Source organism: Taudactylus pleione, unplaced genomic scaffold (genome assembly GCF_031769625.1).
Source record: "Taudactylus pleione unplaced genomic scaffold, aTauple2 ptg000268l, whole genome shotgun sequence".
Lineage (NCBI taxonomy): Eukaryota > Metazoa > Chordata > Amphibia > Anura > Myobatrachidae > Taudactylus > Taudactylus pleione.
This window is the reverse complement of record NW_028284670.1, coordinates 612815-630432: the sequence shown is the minus strand read 5'-3', so window position 1 is coordinate 630432 and position 17618 is coordinate 612815. Positions and strand designations below refer to the sequence as shown.

The following is a 17618-nucleotide window of genomic DNA, read 5'->3' as shown; positions in this document are numbered from 1 at the left end:
AGGTACCAGCAGTGTTAGGGCGACACTTCAGTGCCAGCACTTGTAATACTCGAACTAAGGTTGCTAAGCAGAGAAGGAACTGACTGTAATACCACAACAGAAATCTTATTGCAGGCACAGGGAAACTAGTCAGGAGAAATTGCAACCGGATACTGTAGCTACATTTCACTCTAATTAAGCCTAAGAAGCTACAGTCCTTTGGTTACTACAGTGATAGTGTTGCACAACACATTGAATCCAGGCAAGATATCAACACCATCGCAGCAGGATAATTTACAGAGGATTACAGTGTTGCATTAATTAGAGACAAGTACTGTAGCTGGAGCAGTATAAGAACATCTGTACAGGACTTGGCAAAGACAGAGTAGATTGCCAGTTAAATAATTACCAAAGAACTGTTCTTCATATCCCGGGCAATGAAGGGCGCACCCTATTAACTATTTCAGCGCTGAACTAGCATTGTATGAGACTTGTAAAGAGCAGTAGTTTGAGGAAAACGTTTTCCTAAAAAGGTGTATAGAAAAGTAATATAAGTTTGCAATTGTATTCTTGATGCAACCTTATCCGTTTACCATACTCACGGGAGGCTGTTTGTATAATTTAGAGATGTTAAGGAAATTGCATAATTAGTCATTTGTTAATTGCCACTAGAGAATACGTACCCATTTATAGTTTGCAGGTTCGAAGTCCAGAGTTCGTTGGTGATCTTCAGGTTCCTGAAAAATAAAATAAACATAAGTGTTCATGTGTGTGTTACTGTCTACTGAAATACATTGTTGATATATGAATATTGCCAAGTGTTTCTTTGTTCTTGAAAAGTAAAATAAACATAAGAAAGGATTCACTTTTACTATCTTTACTGTTATACAATGTTGTATGATTACATTGTGAATAAACTCATAGTTTAGGGTGTCACAGAGGGAGATAGAGAGAGGGACAGGGAGTGAGATATATAGGGGCCTATTCATTGTCACTTAATTTGTACAAAAGCAGAGGAAAATGAAAATTTTCACCTGTGATTGTAGAAATTAAGTTACAGGGCCATTCATCAGGAAGGAAAAACAGGAGATATCGCAGAAATCCCCGTACACTAGTATCACAGATATCCCCATGCACTCGTATCACAGATATCTCCTGCTTACCTTCCTCACTCGGAATGGCCCGCTGTCCCCATACACTAGTATCACAGATATCTCCTGCTTACCTTCCTCTCTCGGAATGGCCCGCTGTCCCCATACACTAGTATCACAGATATCTCCTGCTTACCTTCCTCTCCCGGAATGGCCCGCTGTTCCCATACACTAGTATCACAGATATCTCCTGCTTACCTTCCTCTCCCGGAATGGCCCGCTGTCCCCATACACTAGTATCACAGATATCTCCTGCTTACCTTCCTCACTCGGAATGGCCCGCTGTCCCCATACACTAGTATCACAGATATCTCCTGCTTACCTTCCTCTCTCGGAATGGCCCGCTGTCCCCATACACTAGTATCACAGATATCTCCTGCTTACCTTCCTCTCCCGGAATGGCCCGCTGTCCCCATACACTAGTATCACAGATATCTCCTGCTTACCTTCCTCTCCTGAAATGTCCCTCTGTCCCCATACACTAGTATCACAGATATCTCCTGCTTACCTTCCTCTTGCAGAATGGCCCGCTGTCCCCATACACTAGTATCACAGATATCTCCAGCTTACCTTTCTCTCCCAGAATGGCCGCTGTCCCCATACACTAGTATCACAGATATCTCCTGCTTACCTTCCTCTCCCGGAATGGCCCGCTGTTCCCATACACTAGTATCACAGATATCTCCTGCTTACCTTCCTCTTGCAGAATGGCCCGCTGTCCCCATACACTAGTATCACAGATATCTCCTGCTTACCTTCCTCTCCTGAAATGTCCCGCTGTCCCCATACACTAGTATCACAGATATCTCCTGCTTACCTTCCTCTCCCGGAATGGCTCGCTGTCCCCATACACTAGTATCACAGATATCTCCTGCTTACCTTCCTCTCCCAGAATGGCCCTCTGTCCCCATACACTAGTATCACAGATATCTCCTGCTTACCTTCCTCTTGCAGAATGGCCGCTATCCCCATACACTAGTATCACAGATATCTTCTGCTTAGCTTTCTCTCGTTGAATGGCCCGCTGTCCCCATACACTAGTATCACAGATATCTCCTGCTTTCCTTCCTCTCCCGGAATGTCCCGCTGTCCCCATACACTAGTATCACAGATATCCCCAGCTTACATTCCTCTCCTGAAATGTCCCGCTGTCCCCATACACTAGTATCACAGATATCTCCTGCTTACCTTCCTCTCCCAGAATGGCCCGCTGTCCCCATACACTAGTATCACAGATATCTCCTGCTTACCTTCCTCTCCCGGAATGGCCCGCTGTCCCCATACACTAGTATCACTGATATCTCCTACTTACCTTCCTCTCCCGGAATGGCCGCAGTCCCCATACACTAGTATCACAGATATCTCCTGCTTACCTTCCTCTCCCGGAATGGCCCGCTGTCCCCATACACTAGTATCACAGATATCTCCTGCTTACCTTCCTCTCCCGGAATGGACCGCTGTCCCCATACACTAGTATCACAGATATCTCCTGCTTACCTTCCTCTCCTGAAATGTCCCGCTGTCCCCATACACTAGTATCACAGATATCTCCTGCTTACCTTCCTCTTGCAGAATGGCCCGCTGTCCCCATACACTAGTATCACAGAAATCTCCTGCTTACCTTCCTCTCGCAGAATGGCCTGCTGTCCCCATACACTAGTATCACAGATATATTCTGCTAACCTTCCTCTCCCGGAATGGCCCGTTGTCCCCATACACTAGTATCACAGATATCTCCAGCTTACCTTTCTCTCCCAAAATGGCCGCTGTCCCCATACACTAGTATCACAGATATCTCCTGCTTACCTTCCTCATGCAGAATGGCCCGCTGTCCCCATACACTAGTATCACAGATATCTCCTGCTTACCTTCCTCTTGCAGAATGGCCCGCTGTCCCCATACACGAGTATCACAGATATCTACTGCTTACCTTCCTCTCCTGAAATGTCCCGCTGTCCCCATACACTAGTATCACAGATATCTCCTGCTTACTTTCCTCTCCCGGAATGGCTCGCTGTCCCCATACACTAGTATCACAGATATCTCCTGCTTACCTTCCTCTCCCAGAATGGCCCACTGTCCCCATACACTAGTATCACAGATATCTCCAGCTTACCTTCCTCTTGCAGAATGGCCTGCTATCCCCATACACTAGTATCACAGATATCTTCTGCTTAGCTTTCTCTCGTTGAATGGCCCGCTGTCCCCATACACTAGTATCACAGATATCTCCTGCTTACCTGTCTCTTGCAGAATGGCCCGCTGTCCCCATACACTAGTATCACAGATATCTCCTGCTTACCTTCCTCTCCTGAAATGTCCCGCTGTCCCCATACACTAGTATCACAGATATCTCCTGCTTACCTTCCTCTCCCAGAATGGCCCGCTGTCCCCATACACTAGTATCACAGATATCTCCTGCTTACCTTCCTCTCCCGGAATGGCCCGCTGTCCCCATACACTAGTATCACTGATATCTCCTACTTACCTTCCTCTCCCGGAATGGCCGCAGTCCCCATACACTAGTATCACAGATATCTCCTGCTTACCTTCCTCTCCCGGAATGGCCCGCTGTCCCCATACACTAGTATCACAGATATCTCCTGCTTACCTTCCTCTCCCGGAATGGCCGCTGTCCCCATACACTAGTATCACAGATATCTCCTGCTTACCTTCCTCTCCCGGAATGGCCCGCTGTCCCCATACACTAGTATCACAGATATCTCCTGCTTACCTTCCTCTTGCAGAATGGCCGCTGTCCCCATACACTTGTATCACAGATATCTCCTGCTTACCTTCCTCTCACGGAATGGCCGCTGTCCCCATACACTAGTATCATAGATATCTTCTGCTTACCTTTCTCTCCCGGAATAGCCCGCTGTCCCCATACACTAGTATCACAGATATCTCCTGCTTACCTTCCTCTTGCAGAATGGCCCGCTGTCCCCATACACTAGTATCACAGATATCTCCTGCTTACCTTCCTCTCCTGGAATGGCCCGCTGTCCCCATACACTAGTATCACAGATATCTCCTGCTTACCTTCCTCTCCCGGAATGGCCCGCTGTCCCCATACACTAGTATCACAGATATCTCCTACTTACCTTCCTCTCCCGGAATGGCCGCTGTCCCCATACACTAGTATCACAGATATCTCCTGCTTACCTTCCTCTCCCGGAATGGCCGCTGTCCCCATACACTAGTATCACAGAAATCTCCTGCTTACCTTCCTCTCGCAGAATGGCCCACTGTCCCCATACACTAGTATCACAGATATCTGCTGCTTACCTTTCTCTCCCTGAAATGCCGCTGTCCCCATACACTAGTATCACAGATATCTCCTGCTTACCTTCCTCATGCAGAATGGCCCGCTGTCCCCATACACTAGTATCACAGATATCTCCTGCTTACCTTCCTCTTGCAGAATGGCCCGCTGTCCCCATACACTAGTATCACAGATATATCCTGCTTACCTTCCTCATGCAGAATGGCCGCTGTCCCCATACACTAGTATCACAGATATCTCCTGCTTACCCTCCTCTCCCGGAATGGCCCGCTGTCCCCATACACTAGTATCACAGATATCTCCTACTTATCTTCCTCTCCCGGAATGGCCCGCTGTCCCCATACACTAGTATCACAGATATCTCCTGCTTACCTTCCTCTCCCGGAATGGCCCGCTGTCCCCATACACTAGTATCACAGATATCTCCTGCTTACCTTCCTCTTGCAGAATGGCCGCTGTCCCCATACACTAGTAACACAGATATCTCCTACTTACCTTTCTCTCGTTGAATGGCCCGCTGTCCCCATACACTAGTATCACAGATATCTCCTGCTTACCTTCCTCTTGCAGAATGGCCCGCTGTCCCCATACACTATTATCACAGATATCTCCTGCTTACCTTCCTCTCCCGGAATGGCCCGCTGTCCCCATACACTAGTATCACAGATATCTCCTACTTACCTTTCTCTCATTGAATGGCCCACTGTCTCCATACACTAGTATCACAGATATCTCCTGCTTACCTTCCTCTTGCAGAATGGCCCGCTGTCCCCATACACTATTATCACAGATATCTCCTGCTTACCTTCCTCTCCCGGAATGGCCCGCTGTCCCCATACACTAGTATCACAGATATCTCCTACTTACCTTTCTCTCGTTGAATGGCCGCTGTCCCCATACACTAGTATCACAGATATCTCCTGCTTACCTTCCTCTCCCGGAATGGCCCGCTGTCCCCATACACTAGTATCACAGATATCTCCTGCTTACCTTCCTCTCCAGGAATGGCCCACTGTCCCCATACACTAGTATCACAGATATCTCCTGCTTACCTTCCTCTCCCGGAATGGCCCGCTGTCCCCATACACTAGTATCACAGATATCTCCTGCTTACCTTCTTCTCCCGGAATGGCCCGCTGTCCCCATACACTAGTATCACAGATATCTCCTGCTTACCTTCCTCTCCCGGAATGGCCCGTTGTCCCCATACACTAGTATCACAGATATCTCCTGCTTACCTTTCTCTCCCAGAATGGCCGCTGTCCCCATACACTAGTATCACAGTTACCTCCTGCTTACCTTCCTCATTCAGAATGGCCGCTGTCCCCATACACTAGTATCGCAGATATCTCCTGCTTACCTTCCTCTCCCGGAATGGCCCGCTGTCCCCATACACTAGTATCACAGATATCTCCTGCTTACCTTCCTCTCCCGGAATGGCCGCTGTCCCCATACACTAGTATCACAGATATCTCCTGCTTACCTTCCTCTCCCGGAATGGCCCGCTGTCCCCATACACTAGTATCACAGATATCTCCTACTTACCTTTCTCTCGTTGAATGGCCGCTGTCCCCATACACTAGTATCACAGATATCTCCTACTTGCCTTCCTCTTCCGGAATGGCCGCTGTCCCCATACACTAGTATCACAGATATCTCCTACTTACCTTTCTCTCATTGAATGGCCCGCTGTCCCCATACACTATTTTTGGAGCTTGAGTGCGGGAGCATTCGCCATCTTCGGATGGCGATTGTTCCCGCTTGGGGCTCACAACCCGCTCCTTCCCTAAGAGAAGAGTTGTGAAGAGGCCTTTGTCCATCTCCTTCCGCCGGACGTCGGGGCTCTTGTGCGCATGCGTGACCCCTATTTTCACTTCTCTGAAAGGAGCAGTGAAACACTTTGGGGAGACAGCTGATTTTCGTATCAGCTGTCTCCGCGCTGGAGCAATGATGAATTGCTCCGGCGCTCGCGAGTTAGAATGTTAATTATCAGGTTCCGTTTGTACCCCAATACATACCATCATGAATAGACCCCCTAAGAGAGGGATAGAGAGGGAAAGGGGGGAGGGGAGGGAGACAGGAAGGGGGAGAGAGGGAGACATGGAGAGAGAGGGGGGAGAATGTGAGAGAGACAGAGTGAAATAAAGGAAGAGAGAGGGAGGGGTGAAGAGAGGGGGACAGGAGTAGGGGACAGAGGACCTCATTCAGAGTTGGTCGTAAGCGGCCGCTTGGTCGTACGCCAAACGACCACAAAACTGAAAAAGGAAGCGATCGCACGGCCGTTCGGTCGTAACCAAAGTGACGCCCATACGTGAACAATGCACCTCGTCTAGCTAGCGAGTGATAGCAGCTAGAGATCGTATCAATCGTTGCCAGTCGCTGTCAGTCGCTGTATGTTCATTTTCTTCTGCTGGTTGCGGCCGCTTGTGTTGTGTGCAAATTACACCAAAAATTACCAAAAAAACGCATAGAATAAGCCATCCCCCTGAAATATATTTATTCTCATTATTCGCTAATGCAAACGCAGCTGAATCAATTACATGCCAATTAGCAGTGTTATTAGCTACAACAAATGATTATTAGCTGCTTGCATCGTGTGGCTCAAAATAGAAACATCAGACATAACATCAGTCACATTCGATAGTATCTATTGTACTCTGGGGCTTTAGAGAGCACATACCCAACCTCAAGCTGTACGATCAGCCAGACCTCTAACCTGCTCGCAGAGTGACGTTTTACTACTTCCGGCCTTCTATGTCAGTCGTAGCAGGAAATTTATGTACGCCCCTAAAACGCCCTGAAAACGGTGAGGAATGCCTGCTTTTTCAGACCACCACCCCCGTCACCACCCAGAAACGGCCTTTCATGTCAATCAACTCCCGGAAGCCACTGCCTGCTCGTAAGCCGTACGATCTACAGCATTTAGGATCGCAAGGTCTCGTACGCACATGCGCACAACTAACCGAACGCATGCGTGGTTTGGAAACATCGGATGCGTACGACCGAGCGGCCGCTTACGACCGACTCTGAATGAGGTCCAGAGAGAGAAGTAGAGGGAGAGAGGGAGTGAAATACTTTACATGTGCGCGGCCGCTTTTCGCCCTATTCAAACCCAAAGGACGCGAAAACGCGTCCCGGCGAATCTCAGACAGGCGAAAAGTGCTGTCAGATTTGTGGAAATCAGCCTGACACCCCCCAAAAGATGCACTGACATGGGGGATCACTATGGATACCCCCGAATAGCCCTGCTGAAGGTATTTGGGGTGCTTAAATGCTCTCAATTGCTGCTATTTAGCGTCTTTGCACAAGTGGTGAAGAATAGCATTTAGCAGTTTTTTATGGCAAATATAAGTAGGCTCAGCAAATTTGGGGTACGTAAAAATGGGTGTAAGCATGGTTAAAAATCGATAAAGTGATGATTTAAAAAAATGCACCTTTAGTAAACACCTGCAATCAAAAAAACAGCGTGGGCATACTTGGGGGACCCCCTGGAGTCTATTTCGCTAGTTTTTATCTTTGTCCCCCAACTTTGGTTTTTTATGCCCCCAAAAAGTAATTTTTTGTAACTTTTTTTTGACACAGTTTACCTTTGGGGGACTGTCTCAAGCCTGCAGGGGTGTTCCCACAACTTTGCACCCCAAACCCCCAATTCTGCACTTTTTTCCCCTCCATTCAGAGGCAAATCTTTTCCGCTGGTTACAAGGCGCAGACTTTTTGCACCGGCGAAAAGCCTTTGCAATTGAATATAGGGATAAGTTTCCACCTGGCGAAATGACGTCATTGGCATAAACTTTTCGCCAGAAACGGCTTTTCGCCGGCAATTGAATATGGCCCTAAGTCTCAGTATCTGTACTTACTTTGTGTGTATGACAGCTGCATAATACCACTTGCCTCACTATGGGGGTCATTCAGACCCGGTCGTTAGCGCCGATGCGCTCGGACTGGGACGATGGCCCCCCACAGAGCATGCGCACGACGGTGCCGGCGCCGTCGTGCGCATGCGTGAGACCCGCTACGACTGACAGTACTGGTCGTAGCGGGTCTCGATCCAAAGGGGGCGAGCTGTCGATGTTGATCGACAGCTCGCCCCGTTTGGAAGGCGGGCCGGGGGGTGGCAGACCAAACGGAGGCGTTCCCATGGGAACGCCTACCGTTTGGGAGAGGCCCCGCTGACATCACTAGTGATGTCAGTGGAGAGCTTCCGGCTCAGACAGAGCCAGAAGCTCTCCGGGGCTTACGACAAGTGAGACCCTACCCTAGGGTCTCGTCGTAAGCCTCGATGGTTGCGATAGTCTCTGACCATCGCGACCATCACAGGAGCGGTCGTTAGAGCTGAGGGGGTAAACCCAGAGCCTAACGACCGAAACAGAGGCGGGCGTTCAGGATGCAAGCGGCCGCCCAGTTTCTGAGCGACCGCTTGCATCCTCCGTCCACCTCTGAATGAGGTCCTATGTGTGCTGGCTGTAAGTCTCAGTATCTGTCCTTACTGTGTATGTATGACAGCTGCGTTATACCACTTCCCTCACTATGTATGCTGGCTGTAAGTCTCAGTATCTGTCCTTACTGTGTATGTATGACAGCTGCGTTATACCACTTCCCTCACTATGTATGCTGGCTGTAAGTCTCAGTATCTGTCCTTACTGTGTATGTATGACAGCTGCATTATACCACTTCCCTCACTATGTATGCTGGCTGTAAGTCTCAGTATCTGTCCTTACTGTGTATGTATGACAGCTGCGTTATACCACTTCCCTCACTATGTATGCTGGCTGTAAGTCTCAGTATCTGTCCTTACTGTGTATGTATGACAGCTGCATTAAACCACTTCTCTCACTATGTATGCTGGCTGTAAGTCTCAGTATCTGTCCTTACTGTGTATGTATGACACCTGCGTTATACCACTTCCCTCACTATGTATGCTGGCTGTAAGTCTCAGTATCTGTCCTTACTTTGTATGTATGACAGCTGCATTATACCACTTCCCTCACTATGTATGCTGGCTGTAAGTCTCAGTATCTGTCCTTACTTTGTATGTATGACACCTGCGTTATACCACTTCCCTCACTATGTATGCTTGCTGTAAGTCTCAGTATCTGTCCTTACTGTGTATGTATGACAGCTGCGTTAAACCACTTCTCTCACTATGTATGCTGGCTGTAAGTCTCAGTATCTGTCCTTACTTTGTATGTATGACACCTGCGTTATACCACTTCCCTCACTATGTATGCTGGCTGTAAGTCTCAGTATCTGTCCTTACTGTGTATGTATGACAGCTGCGTTATACCACTTCCCTCACTATGTATGCTGGCTGTAAGTCTCAGTATCTGTCCTTACTGTGTATGTATGACAGCTGCATTAAACCACTTCTCTCACTATGTATGCTGGCTGTAAGTCTCAGTATCTGTCCTTACTGTGTATGTATGACACCTGCGTTATACCACTTCCCTCACTATGTATGCTGGCTGTAAGTCTCAGTATCTGTCCTTACTTTGTATGTATGACAGCTGCATTATACCACTTCCCTCACTATGTATGCTGGCTGTAAGTCTCAGTATCTGTCCTTACTTTGTATGTATGACACCTGCGTTATACCACTTCCCTCACTATGTATGCTTGCTGTAAGTCTCAGTATCTGTCCTTACTGTGTATGTATGACAGCTGCGTTAAACCACTTCTCTCACTATGTATGCTGGCTGTAAGTCTCAGTATCTGTCCTTACTTTGTATGTATGACACCTGCGTTATACCACTTCCCTCACTATGTATGCTGGCTGTAAGTCTCAGTATCTGTCCTTACTGTGTATGTATGACAGCTGCGTTATACCACTTCCCTCACTATGTATGCTGGCTGTAAGTCTCAGTATCTGTCCTTACTGTGTATGTATGACAGCTGCGTTATACCACTTCCCTCACTATGTATGCTGGCTGTAAGTCTCAGTATCTGTCCTTACTGTGTATGTATGACAGCTGCATTATACCACTTCCCTCACTATGTATGCTGGCTGTAAGTCTCAGTATCTGTCCTTACTGTGTATGTATGACAGCTGCGTTATACCACTTCTCTCACTATGTATGCTGGCTGTAAGTCTCAGTATCTGTCCTTACTGTGTATGTATGACAGCTGCATTAAACCACTTCTCTCACTATGTATGCTGGCTGTAAGTCTCAGTATCTGTCCTTACTGTGTATGTATGACAGCTGCGTTATACCACTTCTCTCACTATGTATGCTGGCTGTAAGTCTCAGTATCTGTCCTTACTGTGTATGTATGACAGCTGCATTAAACCACTTCTCTCACTATGTATGCTGGCTGTAAGTCTCAGTATCTGTCCTTACTGTGTATGTATGACACCTGCGTTATACCACTTCCCTCACTATGTATGCTGGCTGTAAGTCTCGGTATCTGTCCTTACTTTGTATGTATGACAGCTGCATTATACCACTTCCCTCACTATGTATGCTGGCTGTAAGTCTCAGTATCTGTCCTTACTTTGTATGTATGACACCTGCGTTATACCACTTCTCTCACTATGTATGCTGGCTGTAAGTCTCAGTATCTGTCCTTACTTTGTATGTATGACACCTGCGTTATACCACTTCCCTCACTATGTATGCTGGCTGTAAGTCTCTATCTGTCCTTACTGTGTATGTATGACAGCTGCGTTATACCACTTCCCTCACTATGTATGCTGGCTGTAAGTCTCAGAATCTGTCCTTACTGTGTATGTATGACAGTTGCGTTATACCACTTCCCTCACTATGTATGCTGGCTGTAAGTCTCAGTATCTGTCCTTACTGTGTATGTATGACACCTGCATTATACCACTTCCCTCACTATGTATGCTGGCTGTAAGTCTCAGTATCTGTCCTTACTTTGTATGTATGACACCTGCGTTATACCACTTCTCTCACTATGTATGCTGGCTGTAAGTCTCAGTATCTGTCCTTACTTTGTATGTATGACACCTGCGTTATACCACTTCCCTCACTATGTATGCTGGCTGTAAGTCTCTATCTGTCCTTACTGTGTATGTATGACAGCTGCGTTATACCACTTCCCTCACTATGTATGCTGGCTGTAAGTCTCAGAATCTGTCCTTACTGTGTATGTATGACAGTTGCGTTATACCACTTCCCTCACTATGTGTGCTGGCTGTAAGTCTCAGTATCTGTCCTTACTGTGTATGTATGACACCTGCATTATACCACTTCCCTCACTATGTATGCTGGCTGTAAGTCTCAGTATCTGTCCTTACTTTGTATGTATGACACCTGCGTTATACCACTTCTCTCACTATGTATGCTGGCTGTAAGTCTCAGTATCTGTCCTTACTTTGTATGTATGACACCTGCGTTATACCACTTCCCTCACTATGTATGCTGGCTGTAAGTCTCTATCTGTCCTTACTGTGTATGTATGACAGCTGCGTTATACCACTTCCCTCACTATGTATGCTGGCTGTAAGTCTCAGAATCTGTCCTTACTGTGTATGTATGACAGTTGCGTTATACCACTTCCCTCACTATGTATGCTGGCTGTAAGTCTCAGTATCTGTCCTTACTGTGTATGTATGACACCTGCATTATACCACTTCCCTCACTATGTATGCTGGCTGTAAGTCTCAGTATCTGTCCTTACTTTGTATGTATGACACCTGCGTTATACCACTTCTCTCACTATGTATGCTGGCTGTAAGTCTCAGTATCTGTCCTTACTTTGTATGTATGACACCTGCGTTATACCACTTCCCTCACTATGTATGCTGGCTGTAAGTCTCTATCTGTCCTTACTGTGTATGTATGACAGCTGCGTTATACCACTTCCCTCACTATGTATGCTGGCTGTAAGTCTCAGAATCTGTCCTTACTGTGTATGTATGACAGTTGCGTTATACCACTTCCCTCACTATGTGTGCTGGCTGTAAGTCTCAGTATCTGTCCTTACTGTGTATGTATGACACCTGCATTATACCACTTCCCTCACTATGTATGCTGGCTGTAAGTCTCAGTATCTGTCCTTACTGTGTATGTATGACAGCTGCATTATACCACTTCCCTCACTATGTGTGCTGGCTGTAAGTCTCAGTATCTGTCCTTACTGTGTATGTATGACAGCTGCATTATACCACTTCCCTCACTATGTGTGCTGGCTGTAAGTCTCAGTATCTGTCCTTACTGTGTATGTATGACAGCTGCATTATACCACTTCCCTCACTATGTATGCTGGCTGTAAGTCTCAGTATCTGTCCTTACTGTGTATTCCTATAGATTGTAAGCTTGCAAGCAGGGCCCTCTTACCTCTATGTCTGTCTGTTATTACCCTGTTTTGTTCTATCAATGTTTCCAATTGTAAAGCGCAACGGAATATGCTGCGCTATATAAGAAACTGTTAATAAATAAATAAAAATAAATAATGTATGACAGCTGCGTTATACCACTTCCCTCACTATGTATGCTGGCTGTAAGTCTCAGTATCTGTCCTTACTGTGTATGTATGACAGTTGCGTTATACCACTTCCCTCACTATGTATGCTGGCTGTAAGTCTCAGTATCTGTCCTTACTGTGTATGTATGACAGCTGCATTATACCACTTCCCTCACTATGTATGCTGGCTGTAAGTCTCTATCTGTCCTTACTGTGTATGTATGACAGCTGCGTTATACCACTTCCCTCACTATGTATGCTGGCTGTAAGTCTCGGTATCTGTCCTTACTGTGTATGTATGACAGCTGCATTATACCACTTCCCTCACTATGTATGCTGGCTGTAAGTCTCTATCTGTCCTTACTGTGTATGTATGACAGCTGCGTTATACCACTTCCCTCACTATGTATGCTGGCTGTAAGTCTCGGTATCTGTCCTTACTGTGTATGTATGACAGCTGCATTATACCACTTCCCTCACTATGTATGCTGGCTGTAAGTCTCTATCTGTCCTTACTGTGTATGTATGACAGCTGCATTATACCACTTCCCTCACTATGTATGCTGGCTGTAAGTCTCTATCTGTCCTTACTGTGTATGTATGACAGCTGCGTTATACCACTTCCCTCACTATGTATGCTGGCTGTAAGTCTCGGTATCTGTCCTTACTGTGTATGTATGACAGCTGCATTATACCACTTCCCTCACTATGTATGCTGGCTGTAAGTCTCTATCTGTCCTTACTGTGTATGTATGACAGCTGCATTATACCACTTCCCTCACTATGTATGCTGGCTGTAAGTCTCTATCTGTCCTTACTGTGTATGTATGACACCTGCGTTATACCACTTCCCTCACTATGTATGCTGGCTGTAAGTCTCAGTATCTGTCCTTACTGTGTATGTATGACAGCTGCGTTATACCACTTCCCTCACTATGTATGCTGGCTGTAAGTCTCAGTATCTGTCCTTACTGTGTATGTATGACAGCTGCATTATACCACTTCCCTCACTATGTATGCTGGCTGTAAGTCTCAGTATCTGTCCTTACTGTGTATGTATGACAGCTGCATTATACCACTTCCCTCACTATGTATGCTGGCTGTAAGTCTCAGTATCTGTCCTTACTGTGTATGTATGACAGCTGCATTATACCACTTCCCTCACTATGTGTGCTGGCTGTAAGTCTCAGTATCTGTCCTTACTGTGTATGTATGACACCTGCGTTATACCACTTCCCTCACTATGTATGCTGGCTGTAAGTCTCAGTATCTGTCCTTACTTTGTATGTATGACAGCTGCATTATACCACTTCCCTCACTATGTATGCTGGCTGTAAGTCTCAGTATCTGTCCTTACTTTGTATGTATGACACCTGCGTTATACCACTTCCCTCACTATGTATGCTGGCTGTAAGTCTCAGTATCTGTCCTTACTTTGTATGTATGACACCTGCATTATACCACTTCCCTCACTATGTATGCTGGCTGTAAGTCTCAGTATCTGTCCTTACTGTGTATTCCTATAGATTGTAAGCTTGCAAGCAGGGCCCTCTTACCTCTATGTCTGTCTGTTATTACCCTGTTTTGTTCTATCAATGTTTCCAATTGTAAAGCGCAACGGAATATGCTGCGCTATATAAGAAACTGTTAATAAATAAATAAAAATAAATAATGTATGACAGCTGCGTTATACCACTTCTCTCACTATGTACGCTGGCTGTACGGATTTAATACAGCAGCGTCATTGACCATGTCACTTGGTTGTTTTATAGTCAGAACTGCTCGCAATATTGTGGTAGGAAAAACCAACCACAAGAATAGCGAGCAGTTCATACGCTGTTCGATGTACTCGATTAATCTAATAAATAGCGGACATGACGTATGATGCGAGCGGCCAGGGGGCGTTTTTATCAAATAAACGATCGCATGTTTTGCTCGCTCGTTCAGACATGGAGGCGGCAACAGACCGCAAAGAGCGAATGGTTAATTTGAATAGCCACCCCCTTTTTCTGAACGAGCGAGCGCTTATTGCGAGCGGCTCTGAATGACCCCCTATGTGTGCTGGCTGTAAGTCTCAGTATCTTTCCTTACTGTGTATGACAGCTGCATAATACCACTTCCCTCACTATGGACCTCATTCAGAGTCGGTCGAATCGGCCGCACGGTCGTATGGGAAAAGGGGCCGGATATTCAAATGATTCCCTCACAAGTTGTGTCCCTAAGTTCGGATCGGTAGTTGGCCGACCAAGGGGAGGAAGCGGTCGGAAGTCAAAAAAATACGCCCCCTTCTCGTACGCATTACACGTCATCTCCGGGCATATAAGGATTAATCGAGACCATCGGGAACCATCGGAACTGGTCGTAGAGCTTAAGGTTGACCATACCCTCTCTTTAGCTCTACGATCATGTCAGTGTAAAAAACTCCCATGTCACATGTGCCATGATGCTTTGTTAATTATGCACTCCCATAATCCGTATGCACTCCCATAAAACGCCGTTCGCATAATGAGGCACGCCTGCGTTCGGATCTACACTCCCCTGGTTTCAAGCACCTTCCCCTGTTACCACCCACAAACGCCTCCATCTGTCACTCAAACTACCGACCTGGCTGTGTTCAAGGAGAGAGAAATTTCTGATCGTAGCGGCTAGTTTGCGCACTTTACGCATGCGCAGTATAGCGAACATCGGTGGCGTACGACCGTGCGGCCCCAACGACCGACTATGAATGATGTCCTATGTGCACTGGCTGTAAGTCTCAGTATCTGTCCTTACTGTGTATGTATGACAGCTGCATAACACCACTTCCCTCACTATGGCCCTGATTCAGAGTCGGTCGCTCTGAATCAGGGCCGGTCTTTTTTTTTTTTAAGAACAGCCTCCTGGACGCTCGCATAGCTGTGGGTGACCACCCACAGCTATAGCGAGCGGCCATGATGATGGTCGCGATGGTCAAGACCATCGCGACCATCGGTCTTTCGACTAGACCCTTGTGGTAGGGTCTCATGGCCGCAAGCCCTAGAGAGCTTTCGGCTCAAACAGAGCCGAAAGCTCTCCCACTGACATCACTGGTGATGTCAGTGGGGCCGCCCCCAGACGGTAGGCGTTCTCATGAGAATGCCTCCGTCTGGACAGCCACCCCCCCGGCCCGCCCACCAAAGTGGGTGTTCTGTCACTCAACATCGACAGCACGGTGTCTCTGTAGCTTCTATATTGTCCCTTCCTTATGGTCTCTGTAGCTGCTATATGGTCCATTCTTTATGGTCTCTGTAGCTGCTATATGGTCCCTTCCTTATGGTCTCTGTAGCCTCTATATGGTCTCTTCCTTATGGTCTCTGTAGCCTCTATATGGTCCCTTCCTTATGGTCTCTGTAGCCTCTATATGGTCCCATCCTTATGGTCTCTGTAGCCGCTATATGGTCCCTTCCTTATGGTTTCTGTAGCCGCCATATGGTCCCTTCCTTATGGTTTCTGTAGCCGCTATATGGTCCCTTCCTTATGGTCTCTGTAGCCACTATATGGTCCCTTCCTTATGGTCTCTGTAGCTGCTATATGGTCCCTTCCTTATGGTCTCTGTAGCCGCTATATGGTCCCTTCCTTATGGTCTCTGTAGCCGCTATATGGTCCCTTCCTTATGGTCTCTGTAGCCGCTATATGGTCCCTTCCTTATGGTCTCTGTAGCTGCTATATGGTCCCTTCCTTATGGTCTCTGTAGCTGCTATATGGTTCCGCTTTAGTTGCCCCTTTTTTTGTTGTCCATGATGATTTCCCTAATATTTCATGCCCTTCTCTCAGATCACTTATTGTAGAAAAGTGGCGCAGTCACGTCTCGCGAGTACCGCAAATAGCCATTTCTAATAGATCTCGCAGGTGGGCAGATTGCCACGTTGTATGCGAGTTATGCAGTGCAAGTTTGTGATTTGTAAACTGGCATCTTATTGAATTGACCCCATAGGCTCACACATGAGTCAGTGATACATTATAACAGAGAGTTCCTGTAAGGTGACAGTGGTGACACTTGTTGCTACATTGTTGTTACACTGAGTGAAGGATGATGAGAGAGGATGAAGAAGAGACAGTGAGATATAGATAAATACCTGCAGGCTGCGATGACAGAAGGATCTCCTGCTCCTGACTCCCAGCTCCGAGTCTATGGGGAGAATGTAAGGAATACTGAGATTATTCTGTGTCTCCTCTGTAACCACTCCCTGGGTGACCAACGCCCTCCTCTCTTAATCATCTCCTGCCCAATATAACTCCCCCCACTCCTCACTGTCTGTCCCCCCTCCTTCTATATACAAGGAAGTGTTATTTATCATACTGCATGTTGTACTAGTTCCAGGGCCCAGTTACATCACAGCCCAGCCTGGAACCTTTCCAGAAACCTCTGCCAAGGGCTCCAAATTAAAGTGGAAGTACATGAAAGCAGCGAGTCCTTATAGAGCTGCAGGTGCTGCTACAGTGTATCCCAGTGACAAAGAGGACACAGGTAACAGACAAATCAGCAGAGCTGCCAGCACTGGGGGCAATCCCTGGGGGCGCCCTCCTCTGGTGACACAGGAATGATAATAATGTTGGGGTGCGGTTATGCCAATTATCCCTGTGTGACTATGACGTGAAATGTAACCTTGCCAGTCTCTGTGTTTCGTGGGTCAGGGAACTAAATTGTACTACCATTGGTAAGAACAGGTGGTAAGAATTACATTTTTCAGCCAAACATAGAGAATAGGGGAAGTGGTACTGGGCAGTCATCAATGATTGAGGATAAGAACAGATACTGG

General features: G+C 46.8%; 1 protein-coding gene across 1 annotated transcript in view; it reads right to left on the bottom strand.

Moving 5' to 3' along the window:
• The window catches only part of LOC148513808 (phospholipid scramblase 2-like), a 46492-nt gene extending 29470 nt beyond the window's left edge, over positions 1 to 17022 (bottom strand). The window contains exons 1-2 of the mRNA XM_088481246.1: positions 16935 to 17022; positions 663 to 716 (exon numbers count right to left, since the gene is read on the bottom strand). The gene's annotated coding sequence lies outside the window, so the exon portion shown is untranslated. The remainder of the gene's footprint in view (positions 1 to 662; positions 717 to 16934) is intronic.
• Between the last annotated feature and the right edge of the window lie 596 nt (positions 17023 to 17618).